At 43.2% G+C, this 6,000-nt stretch overlaps 1 protein-coding gene across 1 annotated transcript in view; it reads right to left on the reverse strand.

The window, feature by feature from the left end:
* The window catches only part of PEN2 (PTEN 2), a 74,901-nt gene extending 69,154 nt beyond the window's left edge, over positions 1 to 5,747 (reverse strand). Inside the window, exon 1 of the mRNA XM_087678514.1 lies at positions 5,589 to 5,747. The gene's annotated coding sequence lies outside the window, so the exon portion shown is untranslated. The remainder of the gene's footprint in view (positions 1 to 5,588) is intronic.
* Between the last annotated feature and the right edge of the window lie 253 nt (positions 5,748 to 6,000).

Consider the following 6,000-nt stretch of genomic DNA (forward strand, 5'->3'; position numbering starts at 1 on the left):
AGTTGCTGGAGCTGGCCATAGAGAGTAACGGCCCTCATGGTGAAAGGAGCCTCGTACATCAACTGTAACTTCAACCATACATCTGAAATTGTCGTACAGGAGGTGATCGCCGGTAGGACTTCTTTGGAAATACACTGAAGTAAGGCCGAATAGGCACGGGCATCATCCAAATCCCATGTAAGCACAACCTACTCATGGTTGTCTTCATCAACATCAGATAGAACTGGAGAAGGTTGTCGAGGACGTGCCATAGCTCCGTTAACCACGTACCATAACCACTTCTGAATAAACCAAGCCTTCATCACTGCACTCCACGTGTAATAATCAGGTCCATGGAGCTTGTCATCAGCGGATGTGCATAGAGGAGCCATCTGGAGAGGATTTAGAAAAGAAGTAGAGATAAGAAGGGATTGCGAGAGGAAACACAGCCAAACCATGAGCACAGACTGCAAAAAAACAAGAGTTCACATGCAATATAACCCAAAAACTGATCAAAATAAGCCAAAATCTGCTGCACAAAGTCAAAAAATCAGTTAAAATCTGCTAAAAACAGCAAAAACGGCCTATTCTGTCAGTTGCCCAGCCCAAAATAGTGCTATAAACAGCAAAACGCAGGCTGCACACTGCCTAAACAGATGTAGGGAACTGTCGCCAACAGCTTGATGAGGAAAACACAAGTAGCAGGAGGTGTTGGACAGGCAAGCGATGAATATGCTGATCAAAACGCAAAGTATGGAAGGCAAAATTTGGTTGCAATCAAGTTGACAGCAGTCGCCAGGGCAGCAAAGGGGTAAATCGGTCCTAAAATCAACAATAAAACACAGCCGAAACACAAATCCTCAAATTTGATACCATGTCAAAAGTGGTGCAGCAATGGAAGCATAAACAACATGCTGAAATAAACTGCTAAAACACAAGACAAGAGAATAAATGAATAAACACAAATACAGATGAGAACTCAAATGTATGCTCAGGAAACGGAATCCATATCAAACACGAGACAGCAGTATACAACAGTGAGTCACTGGCTGTGTGGGCACCCTGGCACCGGCTCCTCTCTCCTCAGAAGAATCCACAAATGATAGCTGAAGTACATAGAGGAGGAGGAGCCCTAGCAATATATAGGCATAAAATGGGGGGAGCAATAAATGCAGTCGGCCAACATTTAATGCTCCCCAGCACTAAAAAGGGAACCAAAAATGCCAAGAACAATACTACATAAAATGTTGTAGCCTCTACAACATAGATTCACACCTGAGCTGTCTAATCTGCTAACAACCTCCTGCAGGACATCTTCTGAAGTATGGATGAAGTTGCAATTGTTGTACGCGGCACCTTCCACCATGAGGGCAGTTACTCTTTATGGACAACTCCAACAAATTTCATTCAAGGCCAAAGAGACTATCTAGCCTTTTCTACTTTGTGTGACCCAAATCCAGGACCAGCTTCGACAAAAGGCTCATCTTATTGAACTCATACTCTCCAAACTCCCTTCAATATTCAATGGAGTGGCGAATACTTTGAGGGCACAGACATCATCAACTCCTGTCAGTTTTACACATATGACCTCGATGCTGCTAGAGCATGAGGCATCATTGCGGTTACAGGGGCGGCTTTTATCAAGTTCTAGTGAGGCTCTTGCAAATTTAGAGAGAGGTGCAAAGAAGTCGAAGACCCAGTGTTACCACTGTAGGAAGAAAGGTCATTTACAGAAGAACTGCAAAGAGTTAGCGGCTTCCAGGAAAAAGGAGAAGAGGACAAAGCGGGATGTGGACTCCTTCGACGAGTCATCATCTACCTCGGACTCTAACTCCGACCCTCCGACCAAGGCAAAGTCCAAGGCACGAAAAGGATCAGCTTCTTCGGATCGCGAGAAGGGATTGATGGCCCCTTTCTCAACTGCTTTTTAGTGGTGGTGATGAGGTCATCCCTCACGACTCTCCAATGCCAAAGAGGGAGTGTGAGAGGGTGGTGAGGTGGGGAAGCCGTGTCTCATCTATATTTCTATACAAATGCACAGGATCTAGAGAGGGACGTACTTGACGCATCAACTGAAGTCTGTGTGGCAGGTTCAAATCCTAGAGCTAGGATTGACTTCCAGGTTCATGATGGGCTGTTTATTTGATAGAAAGCGGGCTTGGCTCCTAGTCTTGAGCTCACATGAGGGGACACTTTGGCGGTCTGGCCAAAGGCAGTGAATCCATGATCACGTATGTTCCAGAGGCATTTATGACAAGATGGTCATGTATGCTATTGAGAGACATTGCGACAAACACAAAGATCTGCGATGATTTTCTCTAGCTGGTACGATCCACATCAACGTCAAGTTCTCTCCGAGGCACCTTGGTGATGGCTTGATCACCCACTGCTTGGGTATCCATGGTTCTATGTTGTATGGACTATGATGAGTCATTTATCATTGTACCATTGTATTGTATCAGATCACCCATGATCTAAGACAGGGTATTAGCAAATATGACAGCTCATGTGTGAGTCTGTGCATACAAAGGTTGGACACATTATTTAGGATATTTAGGCATTTTTATTTGTCATTTTATGGCCATATTGGGCATTTACTGTTGACCGACCAGCATTAAATGCTAGCTGACCTGATCATATTGAGGACATTTTTTATCTTTATATTCAGCCTCCTCCTCCTCACTCAGTCACTCATCTACCATCATACGCATGGAGACTCCCTGGAGAGAGGAGGTTGATCACCCACTGCTTGGGTATCCATGGTTCTACTTGGTGGTTTTATGTTGTATGGACTATGATGAGTCATTTATCATTGTACCATTGTATTGTATCAGATCACCCATGATCTAAGAGAGGGTATTAGCAAATATGTTAGCTCATATGTGAGTCTATGCATGCAAAGGCTAGGCACATTATTTAGGATATTTAGGCATTTTTATTTGTCATTTTATGGTCATATTGGGCATTTATTGCTGATCAACCAGCATTAAATGCTGGCCGACCTGATCATATTGAGGACATATTTTTGTCCTATATATTCAGCCTCCTCCTTCTCACTCAGTCACTCATCTACCATCACACGTGTGGAGACTCCGTAGAGAGAGGAGCCAATGCCGATGTCCACGCAACAGTGACTCACTATTATATGCAATTGTCTCGTGTTCGATATATGGATTCCATTTCTCAAGCATTCTCATCTGTATTGTGTTCTTCAGTGTTCTTTCTTTCCCTTTCTCTTTTGTCTTGTGTTTCAGCAATTCATTACAACATATGTTTACACTTCCATTGACTACTCCACTTCCGACAGTCATCACCACCACAAGTAAGCAACAGAGCAAGGGGCCATCAATCCCTTCCGACAAGTCTAAGAAGTTGATCCCTTCCATGCCTTGGCCTTCGCTGTGGCCAAAGGATCGGAGTCGGAGTCGGAGTCGGAGTCGGAGTCCGAGTCGGAGTCGAATGAGGACTTGTTGGAGGAGTCCACATCCTGCTGCCTCTTCTTCTCCTTCTACTTCCTGGAAGCCGCTAACTCCTTGCAATACTTCCATAAATGACCTTTCTTCCCACAGTGGTAACACTGGCTCTTCTTCTATGAACCCCTCTCTGAAGCTGCAAAAGCCTCACTAGAACCTCCATAAGATGACGAAAGCCGCCCCTGTAACCTCAAAGATGCCTCATGCTCAAGTAGCATCGAGGTCATATATGTAAAAATGACAAGTGTGGATGTGCACGAAGGAGCCATCTATAGAGGAGGAGAAGATAAGGAGAGAAAAGAAAATATTTGGAGAGGGAACGCAGCCAAACCACAAGCACAAACTGCAAAAACTGAGAGTTCACATGCAATATTCACCAAAAGTTGACCAAAACAAGAAAAAATCTGCTGCAAAAAGTCAAATTGCCTGAAACAACAAAAACGGCCTGATGATGCAATCGCCCAGCTAGGAGGAGATGCAGATGTAAAAATTACACAGCGCAATGAACTGAATCTGATAGAGAGAGAGAGAGAGTACACAACAAATAAGATGAGAATTTTAAAAATTTCTTTAGCTCCAAACAACTGATACAAAGATGGCTCTGTCCACCCGTGCGCTTCCACTTGGGAGCTATCTCATGGAGCAATAAGAAGCAACCAACTATAGCCTTGACTTCTATGGAGGCCGAGTACCATGCTCTTTGGTCTACAACTCAAAAGGCGCTTTGGCTCTATCACTTCTTGGCAAAGACTAGCTTTCCCCAAACAAGACCCACTCAGTTACGTGTGGATAACCAAAGTGCCCTAGCTCTAGTGAAGAACCCTATGTTTCATGCTCAAACGAAGAACATAGAGATTCAATACCACTTTGTTCAAGAGCAAATTACAAAATCTAAGTTAGTGATGGCCCATTGCCCCACAAAGGACAATGTAATGCATCTCTTCACAAAGCCTGTTCCATAGGCTTCTATGCTTTATCACATGAGGTTGCTGGGTCTCCGAACACTCCTAGAATCTGAGAGGGGATGTTAGCCTACCATTTTGTTTTGTGAGTCTATCGTCTCGTGGTTGTGAGCTCCATCAGAGTCTAATGAAGACACTAGAACTCTAGCTATCTTCTCCATTCAACTTTGTGTGCATTTCTTTCTCAATCAATGTCAAATGTGTTCACATTGAGTAGACAATCATTTCTTCTTGCTCTGCCAGAGGACACATACACCAGCAATCAGCCCCCTCGTCGGTCCTATTTGAGTGTCAATCAACATTTTTGACTAGTCAATTGCATATTTCTGGGTCCACTTTGCAAGTTGCCCATTTGGAGGACTTTGGCTATTTATAGCCAGTTAGTTCGGAGCAGATTATCATCTCCTATCTTCTATAGGTTGCACACTCTATCTCCGTCTCCATATACCATCATCATCTTCAGCCTGATCCAGTGCCCTCTCACTGATGCTTTGGACATGTGGGGATTTTAATAATGTCCCCACGTCTTCTAATAATAATAAACTAATTACCCATACATGTTATATAAGAGCAAAATGGAATATGTACCGAATCTATATATACACAAGTAAACTATAAATCCCTTGTGTATACACAACTGGGATGCCCAGATATTTAGGTGTGGGAAAACACATTACACTCACTAATAGATTCGGTACATAACACACCAGCTCTTTCTACTAAAAGTATATCCACGAGTAACCTGCTGATTACAATTTAAAGCCCGGCGATTAAAGATCATATCAGACTCGTTTGTCACATATTACATTTATCACAACTCCATAGTATTTGAAGGCTAAAAGCACAAGACAGTGACCAGAAAAATCATTCTGGCTGTCACATATTGTACCGTTGTCCAGCAAGATCGTGGACGTAAACCATTGCAACTATGTAGGTACTTTAACTTAATCTCTTTCTCTGTCTCCTTTTCCCTTATTGAATGCGAAAATGCTAAGACGTTCAAGGACGACGCATTTCACTGGAACGCAGAGACTGCAGATTCAAAATTTTGACCTGACTGGTACGTGATGGAATGGAAACCACAGAACCAAGGCAAATGCAGTAAGAGGAAGACGCATATCAAGCCGGGGAGAAGGGGGGGAAAGAAGAGCTATGAGTTAGCGATGGCAGGTACCTGTGTTCTATCGTTGACACGCGAATGATTCAGGAGTGCAACAGGAGGGGATACAGATCTGTTCAGTGTAGGCCAGTAAAAGAGAAGAAAGAAGCAGGTCGATCTCCCAAGGGCCCGACTACAATCAGGCTCATATTGTTTGAAAGTTGAAAGTTAGAGGCTCGTCACAACTGTTAGTTTATATATATATACACACACACACACACCCCTTTTTTTTTGGTAATATCCAGTGCAGTATATTTATGTGTATATGCTTTTCTTTTTATACACACACCCACCCCCCTTGATACATTTCTCCCAACCCCAAATTTGAGACACTCTGTCTCTCTCTTTGCATAAAATGACGTCGCGCACAGCTGGAAATTTTGGATGTGTGCATAATTTTTTCCATGTTTAGTGTTTTATACTTTTT

The sequence above is a fragment of the Lygodium microphyllum genome, chromosome 5, assembly GCF_053477565.2.
Source record: "Lygodium microphyllum isolate KBCC chromosome 5, Lygodium_microphyllum_v1.1.10, whole genome shotgun sequence".
In the NCBI taxonomy this organism is placed as follows: Eukaryota; Viridiplantae; Streptophyta; class Polypodiopsida; order Schizaeales; family Lygodiaceae; genus Lygodium; species Lygodium microphyllum.